This window comes from Coturnix japonica, chromosome 1 (assembly GCF_001577835.2).
Source record: "Coturnix japonica isolate 7356 chromosome 1, Coturnix japonica 2.1, whole genome shotgun sequence".
In the NCBI taxonomy this organism is placed as follows: domain Eukaryota; kingdom Metazoa; phylum Chordata; class Aves; order Galliformes; family Phasianidae; genus Coturnix; species Coturnix japonica.
The window spans coordinates 66,690,877-66,706,454 of NC_029516.1; the positions used below are offsets into that span (position 1 = coordinate 66,690,877).

General features: G+C 37.9%; 1 protein-coding gene across 4 annotated transcripts in view; it reads left to right on the forward strand.

Moving 5' to 3' along the window:
* The first annotated feature begins 212 nt into the window (after positions 1–212).
* CCDC91 (coiled-coil domain containing 91) overlaps positions 213–15,578 on the forward strand; it is a 118,287-nt gene continuing 102,921 nt past the window's right edge. For 3 of the 4 annotated variants that reach the window (XR_001557089.2, XM_015871184.2, XM_015871203.2), the window contains exon 1: positions 213–307. The gene's annotated coding sequence lies outside the window, so the exon portion shown is untranslated. Of the gene's footprint in view, positions 308–5,159; positions 6,024–15,578 lie in introns of those variants that run through there. The other variant, XM_015871194.2, reaches the window with a different exon arrangement.

Consider the following 15,578-nt stretch of genomic DNA (forward strand, 5'->3'; position numbering starts at 1 on the left):
CTGCTATTATTGCAGCCTTTCGAAAGAGTTTACTCCCCTCCTGGGTGAAGTTCCTTTCAAGGCTATTGAAAGCTGCAATGAGGTCACCCCGCAACCTTCTCTTCTCCAGGCTGAACAAACCCAACTCCCTCAGCCTGCTGATCTCACATCCCATCGCACTGCAGCGCCCATCTCCAGCACTGCGCTGATTGCAGCGCGCTCCCGCACCGACACCCAATCATAAGGCGTCGGCGCCGAGCACGCGCACGTATGCGTGCATGCGGAGAAGGGGGCGGGTCGGAGAGGGGAGCGTGAAATCCGCATCCGGGTGAGGCCGCAGCGCATGGGGGGATCGCGGATGGGGGATGGATTGTACGAGTAGAGAGCGAAGCGAATGGCTTCGCGTGCACGGCCCCTGCGGGAGCGTCTGGGGACGTCTGCGAACTTTTACGGCCGTGCCGGCGTCTGACGGGGGCGGTCGCTGAAACGGTTGAGGCGGGATGTGGAAGCCACGTTCCGTCTTGTGCTCTGAGGGCAGCTTGCCCGCGTTGGTTGAGACTAGCACAGAGGGGCACCTGTACTAATGGTGGCCATGTACTGTGGGCATGTGGCTATGGGAATGCTCAAAAGGAGATTATAAAAATACTTAGGTGGAACTGTTGCTTTTTCCAGTCTTTACACTAGAAAACTGATGGCGGTGGAAAAGAGAGTCTTGTAGGTAGTTCTGTAGCCCAGAGCTTTGGAAATGGCCTCTGCCCATTTGCTTCTGAGGGGGGGAAGTGTTTGTGAGCAAGGTTTCTAACATCAACAGGAATCTTACATTATGGGAAAATATCTAGTAAGATTTTCGGTGCTGTCTATGTAGTTAATATCTGCCTATATAAAGGGTGCTAAGTATTGAAGTGTTTCTGAATATCCGACTGAATCACTGAGCCTCTAAAAACTTATCTTTAAATCCAGTCTTAAAGCATTTTAGTACTAAATCTACTTCAGTAGATTTAACTTTTTTATAATAGGTCTGACAATCTCCTGTTGGTATCTCAGCATCTGAGCTTTACCTTTTCGTATTGAATAGTTCCTTCATGAACTCTGTATGCAGCTTTAGCTCTTCTCAGCAGGCTGTAATTTATTCTGTAAGCAATTATTTTTTTCTGTCTGAGTAATTCATTTTGCCCATCAATTGCACACTATGGATGTTTGTCTTGCCTTTTTATTGCATCATTTTAGTGGACTCTTTGTTTTTTTGTCATGATACTTAAAGACTTATTGATGTGGAGTTGTGTAACTTATACTTCTCATTTCTTTGTAGCTATTTTCTCCCGCTCTTTGTATTTTGCTCTTCTGCATACGTGTCTTCACTGCATGATTTTGTTCTGCCTCCATATGCCTAATGTGTGTCTGAGTAAGCGTTGGTGCAAGTGAATTGGTATTTTATGGTGGTGGTGTTTTGTTTTTTTTTTGTTGTTGTTTAGGATGTCAATTTTTCTGCCACTATTACAGGAAGTAGTCTGCTGATCATTCAAAGAGTGTTTGTAGGATAGATGATGTCTTCTAGCAAGTGCGATAGTGACCTTTGTACTGGTAGGACTTGAAAGGAGTGGTCAGCAGGGATAGGGAGATGATTGTCCCTCTCTACTCGGCTCTTGTGAGGCCCCATCTGGAGTACTGTGTCCAGGTATGGAGCCCTCAGTACAAGAAAGACATAGAGACTTTGGAAAGGGTCCAGAGGAGGGCCATGAAGATGATCAGGGGGCTGGAGCACCTCCCCTATGAAGACAGGCTGAGGGAGCTGGGCTTGTTCAGCCTGGAGAAGGTTGCGGGGTGACCTCATTGCAGCCTTTCAGTACCTGAAGGGAACTTACTCCCAGGAGGGGAGTAAACTCTTCAAAAGGGCTGACAATAGCAGGACAAGGGGAAATGGTTTTAAGTTAAAAGAGGGAAGATTTAGGTTGGATTTTAGGGGGAAGTTCTTCACTAGGAGAGTGGTTAGGCCCTGGAACAGGCTTCCCAGGGAGGTTGTGGATGCCCCGTCCTTGGAGGTGTTCAAGGCCAGGTTGGACGGGGCCCTGGGCAACCTGATCTAGTAAAGGTGTATGTTTGGTGGCCCTGCCAGGCAGGGGGGTTGGAACTACATGATCCTTGAGGTCCCTTCCAACCCAGGTGATTCTCTAGACAGTTAGCAGCTTATGTGGTGTCAGCCTGATGTTCAGGGTGATAGCTGCATAGATTTCTGAGTACCAAAATACAATTGCACTGTAATGCGTATTTCTGGTCCAGATGAACAAATGGATAGCAGTCCTGAGGGCAATAACTGGCATTCTTCAAGTATTTATAGGCCTGCTAAGACATCTCAGTGTGATGCATGTCTGAGCAGCTGGCTTGCTTCCTCCTGGCTTCCTGAAAGCCAACTTCCAGGAAGGCTTGCAACACCAAATGGAAAAAGTTTGTGGTATGATGGAAACAAGTTTTCTGTGAATCTTTAGAGCTCTCAATACCTTCTTTTTCATGTTATTTCAGTCCATGTAGATTCACAAGGTGGTTGTTTCATTCTGCAGTGAATCTGGTATGCTTATGTTCTGTAATCTGCTATTGTAAATCTGTGCAACTTTTGATTCCTTTAAATGCTGGTATAAGAAAGATCTTTCTACTTAGATAAAAGCAATTTGTTGTAATAATGGAGGAAAAAAACCTCTTGTTAAACCAGCCTTGATATTATTTTTCAGCAGTATTTTTCCTAGTATAGGGGTTTCAGGTTGCAGACAGTAAATTTTAAGTCATGCAACTTAAATCTGCCTTTAAGTACACTGTAAATGATAGACTATCTAGAATGTGCTGCAAGTTGGTTTTCAGGCAGTGTAACTTTGTTACAATTAATCTCTTTTTTTTTTACTTGCATATTTATCATAAGAAGAGTGCATGAGAATTGAGGGCAGAAGTTATTTTTCTGTTGTATAAAATATATGTTTAATATGCAAATAACCATCACTTGTGCTAATAAAAAGTAATAGTTTAAGTTTTAGGCTTTAGCATTTCTGGTTATGCTTGTTGCAGCCATAATCTCTTTCCTTTATTCCCTGTATGTCGCTGAAGCAGTGGTACCTGCTTTCCAGATTTGAGTGCCCAGAAGTGGTATGATTTTAACATAATGTCAAAATTAGTTAATTTTCTTAATGTAGAATAACATAAAACGTAATGTGTCTTAGCATACAGTGGGAATTATGCTTCTTCCTCCAAACAAGTTTGGGATAAATTTTGCTTTTATGAGATAGCTGCCTTTTGCCCTTTAAATTGTTCAGTTGACAGACTTATTTTTGGAATGAATGAAATGAATTTTCTGGCTTCTAGTCATTGCTTCAGTGAAGTCTTAAAAAGGAAAATTTGGTCTTAGGGTACGTAAAATAAGTTTGGAGCAGTAGACTTAAGTTATCCATACACTTCTTTTTAAGCAACCTTCTGAAGAAAAACTCAGTGAATTAACTTCATTGATTTACATTGACTTTTTCATGTCAGGATGACCATTCCCAAATAGATTATAAGGTTGGAGTTGTTATAGAACTCCTCTGAAGTTTTTCATAAGCTGCTTGTGAATTGTGTCAGTCTTAGCTTGTATGCATATATAACGCAAATGTTTCGTGTTGATTGTGTTGTTACAGATATTGTCTAGCAGATTTTTCAAGCCTTGAAACAGGAATGGACATGATAATTATAAAAGCATTCTCGATTCCTAGAAAGAAAAGCTTATTTCTAATGCCTGTATATGTGTGAGCAGATATTTATACTCACAGCCATATACTGAACATTTTGAAGAAAAATCAGTTTGTTTTTTATTTGTCATTGAAGTGATCACAATTCATTGTTTATATGTATTTCAGCTAAGAATATGGAAGTGACTATAGTTTGAATTGCTAACTTTAGTCTTTATAAAATAAAACTTCAATCATGTTTTCATGAAGTTCTAAATTTCATGTAACAAAAACACTTGCTCAAATCATTATGCTAGTTTAGAATAAAAAAAAAAAAACTAATCTCGGCTAGTTTATAGAACAATGAGACAAAATTATTATTTTAGGGTAACACTACCAGCTTCAATAACACTCCTAAAATATAGTTTATTCAGTACTTATTTGATCAAATAAGCAAATTTTAATCTTTTAGCTATATATATATATATATATATATATATATATATATATTTGTCACCATATGGCATTCTAATACTTTAATATTTATTAGGTAAGTTTTCAGATACAGTGAAACATAAGTTGGGTCTTGTCCAATTTTCTTACCTTTAAACTCCCAGGAATATTACTACTTTTGTACAGACCTTCTGGAAAAGATGGAAAATCTTTATATATATTTAGTTGTAAACTAATCTTATGTGATTCTGCTACGGTGTGGTGGGTTGCTTGTTTTATTGTTACTGTTTTCATTTTTCTTTAGGAAAAAATAATTGAAGTAGTTATGCTGGTAGCAAGGATGTTTTCTAATTGTTATTCTTGCCTCTGTTCATCTTCCCTTTGAACTATGAAGGAGAACAACTTGTACTGGAGACAATGGCTTGTAGTCTGTAAAATGCAATGAGCACTGAAGACTGACAGTGTTAAAAGATAATTTGTTTCTAAACAAAGGATAAAAGTTCTTGAGCATATATTAAAGCACAAAACATTCAAAAAGCAAATTATTCCAACTGGGAAAACTACTTATTTTGAGACTGACCCAGAATGTGTTTGTGAACTGTTGCTTTTATGTCAGCCAAGAACTTAAAAGGGACTTAATGTACTACATAGTTTCTGTAGAAGCCATTAATAGTGGTAATACCAATGTTGAAAACAATAGTGTTTGAGTATGATTGTATATATTTTTTTCCCCCCAGTTTTGGTATGTAATAAAGAATTGTTCTGCTACTTATGTATTACTGTGTTCTTAAAGGTCTTTAATATAGTTATTTTAGTGCGTAAACACAGGCCAAGGATGTATATATGCTGTCAGTCTGAAACAGAAGAATATACAGTTGGCCATCATCTGTTTCAACCAGATAAAAAATACAAGGAAGAGATTTATGGAGTGCTTTTTAAGCTCATCTGAAAAGAAAAAAAAATGTAATATGCCTGTGTTTTGCAAATATATGAAGTTAATAGGTAAGCTGCTTAGAAAGTAATGTCTCCTATTTATTTCTGCAGAAACTACAAGAGATACAAACACTGCACTATTTGGTAGAGCAAATTCTCAGTTACAAAACACTGTTTTCTAACATAGTCACCTATGTAAGCTATGCATTTTTTGCTGGTGTTGAACAAGAGCCTGCATGCTGTGCTTGTAAAGATGTGGTAACACTAGAAGTGATCTGCCATCACCACAGCTGAAATACACCATTGGCCTTCATGGTCACCTGAGTACACTGCTGATTTATGTTCAGTTAGCTGTTAACTAATATGCTCAGATTCTTTTCTACCCCTCAGCTTTCCAGGACTGTGCCCCAAGCCTGTAGCGTTTCCTGAGGTTGCGACCAAAGTGCAGGACCTGACATTTGATCTTGTTGAACCTCATTTGTTGGCCTTATCCTATGGATCCAGCCTGTCCAGATCCCTCTGCAGGGCCTTCCTGCCCCCAGGCAAACCGATGCTTCCTCCCAACTTGGTGTCATCTGCAAACTTACTGAAGTTGCATTCAATCGCCTTGTCCAGATAATCAGTAAAGATATTAAACAGTACTGCCCCCTGAGGAACTCTGCTAGTAACCAGTGTTTACCACCACGCTCTGAGCTTGTCTGTCCAGACATTTATTTTTAACCAGCGAAGATACCCCAATAATAAGTTCAGGCTGACAGGCCTGTAATTTCCCAGCACCCTTCCCCACCTCCCGTGCCCCGGACAACATTTCTTCTAATTGTGACTCATATTAAGAAGTCTCCAGTCACCCAGGATGTCCTCTGTTGACCAGGACTGCTGAAAAATGATGAAAAGTGTCTTGGAAGTCACTTTCACCATCTCCCTCAGTACTCTTGGGTGGATCCCACCTTTTCCTGGGAACTTGTGACAATCCAGGTGGAGTAACAGTAGTTTCTCTGTAAACTAGTTTTGAACATAGAGAACTTTATGAAGAAGAATAAGAACAAAACCTCATTCATTACTGACAGCTGAAATATTCATAGGATATGGGATACCAAAAAGTATATATCAATTTAGGAAAATATTGGTTATAGAATGAATTATTTGGCACCTGTTACCCAGTACTGTGTAGAGCTTTTGTTGCTTGAAGAACTTTCAGTAAAGTCTGGAGCTTCTCAAGTTCTGCTAGCTTGCAAATAAATGTGGTGTAGTACACACTGATTTTAAGTTCATTTTGTTCCTTTGCAAGATTTTTGAATAAGATGAAATAAGATGGTAAAAGATATCCAAATTTCTGTGTACAGTTGCCCAGCTGTTGTTCTTTCCAGTTAAGTATTTCATCATTAAATACTTGCCAAAATGTGCTATTAGAATTGATTTCATTTATTTTGTGGTGTGACTAGAAGGAAGGATTTTGACTTCAAATTGCATGACTTTAAATTTTGGTACTATATACACTCCATGTGTAAACTTTCTCTTACATAATCTTTTATCACATATTATGGTATAGATAGTGCAGTGTTTTTCTTTTCCTCTTTCTTTCTCTCTCTTCCTCTCCTTCTAATAAATTTGATACCTACAGAGTCCTTGATGGATTGATAGATGCACGTATGTACTGCTTCTAAGGCGTATAACGAGGTCTGACTTATTCCTTGCTGGTGTGGGGAAAAAAAACAGTACTAGTTCAAGGATCATTTTCTTTGAAAGGAGAAAAGGCAGGAATTAATATGCTTGCAAATTTCAAAAATATACCCAAGTTACACTTAATTTTGGAAACTGTTCCATTTAAATTGTCTCCTTGAAGAGAACCCATTTCACCTGCTCCTCTCTAACTCCTCAACAACACACACGCTGCCCCAGTGGTACATGCTAATTTGAACAGATGAAATTATTTTTTTTCTTAATTGCTATAGAAAGCATAAAAAATGTAAAATCTTTATGCATTCTGAGCACAGTTGTAACAATCAGTCACATTTGAAACAGGCCAAGGTAAAAAACAGCAACAACAAGAAGAACAAAAAATAATAACAAAACACCCACAGAAACAGCCTGAATTTTCAAACTGAGAAATGCATTCTTTTTTTAATATTATAGAGTGCTGACTTCAGTGAAACAAAACTTGGCCCCATGGCAAGTTGGTAGACTAAAGCAGCGTAATTGCCCAGTAAATAATGAAGTTAAAAGATATCAGTCTGCAAAATATTTACTCTTTCAAACCTGAATTTCTGTCTTCTCAATCTCTGTAGGATCAGAATGGATTGGGCTGGATAGGACGTTTAAGATCATTTAGTTCCAGCTCCGTCTGCTATAGACAAGGACAGCTCCCTCTAGATGAGGTTACTGAAAGTCCCATCCAACCTGGCTTTGAATGCTTCTAGGAAGGGGCCATCCACAGCCTCACTGGGTAACTAGTTCCAGTGTCTCATCACCCTCACAGTAAAGAATTTCTTCCCAGTATCTTGTCTAAATCTTCCTTCTTCCAGTTTAAAACCTTTTGCTACGTGCCCTTCTAAAAAGTCCCAACCCAGCTTTCCTGTAGGCCCCCTTCAGTTACTAGAAGGCTGCGATTACGTATCCCCAAAGCCTTCCCTTCTCCAGGCTGAAAAGTCCCAGTTCTCTAAGCCTGTCTGCATAGGCGAGATACTCCAGCCTTTGTGCCCCTCCTCTAGACCTGCTCCAAAAACTCAGTTGTTTTTGAAGCCCCAGAATTACATTTAGATTACCTCAATTTAAACTGTCATAGAATCTGTATTTCCAGTTAATACTTGGAAGAAGGGAGGAAATAGAAGCATTATTTGTTTTATTAAGGTGTTAAGGTGTTTTGGAGTAGATGATCTTGTAGGTCCTCTCAAACCTTGTGATTCTGTGATTATATTCTGTGTGTTAGTATATATTACTGGTTTTCTTTCATGTATCCATGGCCATCCGTCAGCTATTGTTATCTAAAAATGGAGTAGTATTCCCTAAACCGGACCACTTTGTTGTAAATTCTCTATTTACCACCATACAGCTGTACAATTATACAGTCAAAAGGTAAACAGAGGTTAAACAGATACTTCATATGAGAGATTATTGTGCGAGACAGATAATCTATGATAAATGGAAAAATAAATGGAAAATACTCTCTCAGTGTTGAAAGTTTATAGTAAACTCCACAAAAGAGCAATCTGCAGAGAAAGACGTCCTGCCTTAGTGGTAGTCAGCCCTCAAATGGGATCTCGGAGAGCTCCACCCCTTCCTTCACCTGAATTACCTTCACCTTTGCTCCTGCAATTGACTCATTGCTTGCCTCAGGTGGTTAATCAGAGGTTCAGGATGTGATCAACAGTTTCCCATACAACCACTGAAGGAAAAACAATATCCCTTTCATAATATTTAACTGTTATGCTTAAATGTGTTCTTTATTTAGTTTTTTCTGCTCCGTTTTTTGATGAAGAGAAAAGCATCTTTTTAAAATACAAATCAAGGTGACTTATTTAATTTTGAAGCTCACACTTTTGGATGAAATTTTACTTTTCCAGCAGCATTACTTTAAAAATAAATAAATAGCAAAAAATTATCCAAATCTCCTGTCTGAATATTTAGTTAGAAAAGATCTCTGCTTGAGTACTTTGAGTTAATATTATCTGTTCAAGTTACTGCATGTTCTTTTGAGTATATGCAGCATATTCATAGACTATGTTTTAGTTTGACATGTAGGCATAGTAATTTTTTTTTTTTTTTTTGATGCTCTGTTACTAAGTCTGTGTCAAAAACTCTGTTTTCCATTATTTAAGTCAGTGACAAAGTTCTCTTGAGTTAAAACTTAGTAGCTTTTATGCTTGGAAAGCTTCTCACTTCATCATACAGACTTCTCTTTTTAAGTTCTTGTAAAAATACATTTTCTGCTTGTAAAAATATTTGATGGCATTCAGATCTGTTGGATGTTAAAACAATAGAGAAGCTTAACTATCTCAATTAAGTTGTTGAAATTTAATCACTTAAGTAGAAATGTCTTTGAAATAGGACCATTCTATTTTACTTTTAAAACCTCAATTTCTTAGGTTTATCTTAGGTTATGGAAGAATCTGTATGTCCTAGCATTCCAAAACCCTTAACAGTGACTGTTTTAGTACCAGCTGTTTATTTCCTTCCAAGTAAAAAGATTGTGTTACCTGAATAAGCAGTTTACAAAAATTAAACATACAGTTGAAGTGTCGAATTGCATGAACTCTTTCCTTTCTGGTTTTGAAATGCAGCTCTTCTTTTAGGAGAAACAGAAAATAACAAAGCATATCTGTGAAGACCAAGAATAAAATATAGATGGAGATTTCTGAATCTTAATTTGGTTCAAAAAACCTTTCATTTGTTATGAAATGTGAACTTTAGAAAATAATAATTAAAAAAATAAGGAATTGCTATTCGTAGATGTATTACAAATTGTGCAAATTAATGAACTTTTTTTTGATAGATTTGAACTAATTACAATCCAAATTGAATGATTTTGAGCAAATTAATCAACTAACTAATTTTTGTGTTTCTTCCAGAGATTAAATATTCCCCATGCAATTGTTCTTGTAAAACATTTTTTTTTTCACACTAACATCACATCACCCTTCCTCAGGAAATATCTTTAAGAGATTTACTCAACACTGCTTTCTGAAGTCATGATAAAAACATTTCACTAGGATTTTGCTGTCTTTGTCCCCCTCCGTGTCAGTGGAGACTTCTAGATATACCTTCTCTTCCATTCTTCTTCTCTGGAAGTTTGTTCACTTGTCATTAACAAAACCAGTTCTAAAATGGTCTTGAACAGATATTGTCTGTTAGTAGTATAATTTAAACTGGAGAATGATTTACTTTTATTTTTTACAGCCTCTGCTTCTGTGATTCAATGCATTTCCTAGCTGTACTGCTCTTAATAAAACTGAAAGTATTGAATCTTAGACCATGCATGGAAGGGAAGTAGAGGTTTCCAAGTCCAAAACTTTGCTTGAAGCAGGATAAAGCGTAGGTTGTTAAGAGACTTGTTCAATTCTGTGTATATCCAGAAATGAAAAATCCACGGTGTTTATGGGCACTACCCATTCCATCAGTAGGTCAGAATTTTTACTATTTTGGTGTTTCTCCTGTGCGTCTTGGAAACTGGAAACCTTTGAAGGCCTTTCTATAACATCTTAAGTTATTAGAATTAAGTCTTCTGAGAAAGTGGCCATTATTAGTGGAGAATGGCAGTACGATCCTTTCTCTGGAGCTGATATGGTCTTTATTTGCATTCAGATACCTGCAATGAAAAAGGGTGGTTTTGTTTTGTTTTGTTTTAAAGCAATAAGTTCTTAAACTGGGGAACAGCTGACCCAAGACTCATGGGCAGGTATAATCTTCAGTGACTAAGTAAATGTGTCCCTAACATTGCTTTTGACAAGAGGTAGCCCTCTGGGGTTAAGTCTGTCCTTGTCTTGTTAGTGAATTGTATGGGTTTTTTTGTTTTCTATTTTTTTCCTGACTGTGGGTAGATCTCAGTGACCAAAGTGTTTAGAAGCCAAACTATACAGACCTTCTATCCGTTCATCCTCTTAATTTGAAGTATCGCTGTGGTACTTGTGAAGTCTTTTCTTCTGGATGATGTTGTCTTGAGTACATACGATTGGTCAAGGAATCCCCATGTGCTCCATGGATTGTGGTCTAGTATAGAGTCAAAAATGGTATACATGTGTGGTAACTTGGTTCTGGTCTTACCTCCTCATGGTCTTGCTGATGTTTGCCTCTGATCAAATATATACTTTACTTCCCAAAACAAGTGATAAATACTGAAATTTGAATGTGGAATGTACATTCTATCTTTGTAGAATTTTCTCCAGTTCAATTTTAGTTTATCTGGTTAAGTGTTTTTAAAGTTAGCAAAAGCTTTTCATTACAAACAACATATTGTTGTAAGGCAGATTTCAGAAATGGAAGCTTAAAAACAACACTAAGAGCATTGTGTTTTCTGAGTTGTTCCTTTGAAGTGTACAAAATTCTGCAAGTAAGGTAGCTGCCTTCTCAAAATTACAGTCCAGTGGTTTGTAGTATGTACCTGGCAGAATTGGTTGTTTCTGTTCTCAAATCAAACTTATGTTTGACTTAATGATCGGGACTCAATTCATTTGAATTCTTATCTGAGTTAGATGAAGAATTCTTCTTAATTCAACATTTGTATCTCTGCTAATCTTGACTTCTGGATATGAAGAATACCAGGATTTATAGAGGATTACATCATCCCTTCTCTGAACAGCTGGACGGGAGAAAAGATGGGCTTTTTCTCTGAACTTAGTTTTGTGTTTTGTGTTTTTTTTTTCTTTTTCTTTTTTCTTTTTTTTTGTCTTATTCATTGTGAAAGTCTTTACATCTTCCTGTGTATAAAAACTTGACTTTACTCTGTCCGTTAGATAAGTGTATTTCACAAAGTTCTCATGATGACTGTTAAACTGATGATTGAGCGTTGGTGGCTCTGTTTTCTATAGCAAAGCCTGCAAGCATCTCAGATATGTACACGTCTGTATTTCATAGAACCATTAAGGTTGGAAAAGACCACTAAGATTATCTAGACCAACCATCAATCCATCACCACCATATTCACTAAAACATGTCACCCAGTACCACATCTACCTTATTCTTTCTTTTCTTGAATGCTTCCAGGGACAGTAAAACCACCGCCCCCCTGGGCATCCTGTTCCAATACCTTAGCACTTGTGAGAGGGAGTATTTCTTGGTATTCCACCTGGACCTCCCCAGACACAACTTAAAGGCCATTATCTCTTGTTCTATTGCTGGTTATCTGGGAAAGGAGGCTAACTCCTCCTTCCTGTGTCTTTTCTGGCCATAATTTCTGTGAGTCTGCATTTTGGAGGTTGATAACCTAATTTTACAGTTTCTTAATTCCAGTAACAGGCATCAGTTAGTCATGGTAAGACTGTGTGTGTTGCTTTGGGTTTGTTGTTTGGTTTGGTTTATTGGTTTTTTTTTTTGTTTGTTTTTTGTTTTTGTTTTTTTTTTTAATCCTTCTTTGGGTTATCAGCATTTAATGTAATCTTTCCAATTCTGATGGCACAAAACGTTTTTTTGCTTTAGTCTTCACTGGTAGCTGCTCTTCACACACTCCCTGAATGGATCATTCCAATGGTGGGAACTCTGGGAGCGACGTCTCTCCTGCTGAGAGCAAAGATCAGGTTTGCAACCAGTTTAGCAACTTGGACATCCATAAATCTATGGATTCTGATGGGATGCCTCTTAGAGTCATGAGGGAATTGGCTGATGTAGTTGCCAGGCCACTCTCAGTGATAGTTGCAGCAGTCAGGTGAAGTCTGTGGTGACTGGGGAAAAGGCAATGTCACACTCATTTTTAAGAAGGGTAGAAAGAATGACCCAGGGAACTACCAACCTGTAAACCTCACAACAGTGCCAGGGAAGGTCATGGAACATATCTTCCTGGAGGCTGTGGTAATACACCTAGGAGACAAGCAGGTGATAAGGGGCAAGCAGCATGGCTTCATCAAAGGCAACTCCTTCCTGACCAACCAAGTGGCTGCCTATGGTCGTATAACTATCACTGCACAAAGGAAGAGCCACTGATGTCTTCAGTGTGGACATAAATAAGGGCCTTTAACATGGCTCCCTACAACATCCTTTTCTTCAAACTGGTAAGATGTGGATTCAATGGATGGACTGTTCATTGTTTGAAGAACTGGTTATGAGATATACCCAGAGAGTGGTGGCCAGTGGTTCAATGACTGGATGAAGATCAGTGGTGAGTGCTGTCCCTCGGGTCAGTACTGAGTCAGTGCCCTTTAACATCTTCATCAATGGTATCAATAGTGGGACTGAGTGCACCTTCAGGAGTTCTGCAGATGACATCAAGCTGTGTGGTGCAGTCAACATGCCTGAGGGATGGGATGCCATCCAGAGAGACCTAGACAAGCTTGAGCAGTGGGCTCAGGAGAACCTCATGAGTTTTAAAAAAATCCACATGCAAGGTCTTGCACCTGGATTGCTGCAACATCCACCATCTATACAAACTAGGAGAAGAAATGATAGAACACAGCCTTGACAAAAAGGACTTGGGGGTACTGGTGGATGATAAGCCAGACATGAGCCAGCAATGTGCCCTTGTAGCCCAGAAAACCAACCATATCCTGGGCTGCATCAAAAGAAGTGCTGGCAGCCAGTCAAGGGAGGTGATCCTGTCTCTCTGCTCTGTACTGGTGAAACCTCAGCTGGAATACTGCATCCAGATGTGGAGTCCCCAGTACAGGAGAGACATGGACCTGTTGGAGTGCATCCAGAGGAGGGCCACAGAAGTGATTCAAGGGATAAAACACCTTCCCTATGAGGACAGGCTAAGAGAGCTGTGGCTGTTCAGCTGGAGAAGAGAAGGCTCTGGGGGAAGCTACTAGAGGCCTTTTAGTATCTAAAGCAAGATAGAAGAAGGAAAGGGACACACTCTTTAGCAGGGCCTGTTGTGGTAACATATGGGGAAACTCTTTCAAATGAAAGAATGGGAGATTTAGTTTGGATATAAGGAGGAAGTTCTTATCAATAAGGATAGTGAAGGACTGGAACAGGTTTCCAAGAGAAGTGATGAAAGGTCTGTCCTTGGCTATGTTCAAGATTATACGGGACTCAGAGCAGCTTGACCTAGCTGTAGATACCTCTTGTGTTTGTTGCAGGGGAGTTGGACTAGATGGCATTTAAAGGTCTCTTTCAACTCAAATGATTCTATGATTCTATAAGATGTAAGTCCATAAGGAAAGAAGAGTTTTATGCAAGAAGTAATATATTCTTGGAAAGATAGTGTCTCCTAGTAAATACTTTTTATACTAAGATATTGAACGTGTCAACCACTGAATTTCTGAAATGTCTATTGTCCAAGTTCATTAGGACTTAGTCTATACATTGTAATTTGCTTACATATAATACCTTCCAAATTTGCCAGTTACTTTCTGATTTTTCTGTTTTTTTTTTCCTGTTTATTGTTATTTTTTGTTTGTTTTTGTCTCCATTAAACAAAATATGTAAGCAAGCTAGTGCTTCTTTTTTATGGACTAGAAACTTAGCTTTTTGTTCAAAAGTAGAGGTGCATTTAAATGTGTGAATGTGTATTCTATGTAGCAAGGGATCCTTCCTAGCATCATTTAGCCTAGAATTCATATGGAATTTCTGAAGGCTTGGAAATCAGTGGATTAGCAGTTAGACATAGAAACACCATTGATACTTCTTGGATTTCTTTGGGATATTGTTTTCCTCTCTTCCATTTAGATGGTACAGGGAAATGATTCAAAATCGTGTTAGACAAACAGCCAAGAAATGATTGTTAAAATTTGTGAAACAAGGTAATGTTAAGTCAAGATAGGTCTGATCATGAACTGAAGAATATGAATGCTGTATGTGAAATGTAATGTAAAGAGGATGGAGCCAATAACAAGTTGATTCTTCTTTCTTCTTTTACCCTGCATTTGTGTGTGTGTGTGTGTGTGTGTATCTCTGTGTGTTAGAAGTGACTTATTTCTGTATTATTATTCTGTATATTATGTATCTCTAAGTACTTAAAAGTGTTCTTGTTGTGGTTTGTTGTTGCCTTCTTGGAAATTCTTGCTAATGTTTAATACATGTTTTTCCTCCAGAGACATCTCTTTTTACTGCAGAAAAGTGGTGCATGTGATGATAAATAAAATTTCTTCTTCCAATATTATTTTTCATATTATATAGATTTTTGTTTGTTTTCCTTCAGCCCTACTCCACCCAACTTCTCTAATTTAGTGTGCCTTTCCAAAATTGATTTGTTACACATCTCTGAATTTCTTCCAGTTTGTGTTCTAAAACGTGGTACTGAATGTGGAATGTACTTTGTCCAGTTGAGATTTAACAACTGGTTCTGAGAAAATGAGAGTTGCTCTTCCTCTTTGATGAGAAAATCTGTTTTTTCTAATGTGGTACTTAGAAGTAACTTCTAATAGAGCCTATGGGACCTGAAGCCATGGAATGCATGGTGTAGATAACAGTCATTTGCCTTTCTAAAGATTTTAGCTCTGATTGCTATATGAATGCTGTTTCTTTGAATAAGTTTAGAACATTATTATTATATAGTTTTAAAAGTTCTTGTTAAGGTGCTAAGCCACATTGAAAGTATTAGATATATTTCAGGAATATGTTTTTAGACTAAGTTTATTCTAAAGCAGTTAGTTTGGAGGAAAAGTAAGAGTTAAGAAAGCAATTTCACCTTTTCCCAGAAACATTTTTGTTAGCTGAATCAACTGTGTTAAGTATAGTAAAATAAAATTTCTGTTATGAAGTAAATCAGTCTATATTCAGGGTTAAATGACACTAGAAGTGTTTCTGTAATCATTGATGCCAAAAGGCCTATTACTATAGTATGCTTTAATTCAAATAAACTGAATGCAATTATTGAGTGTTCTTATGCTTTTATGTATATAGCAGTTCACATTCTTTTTCACACTGAAGCTCTTTTTAAATGAA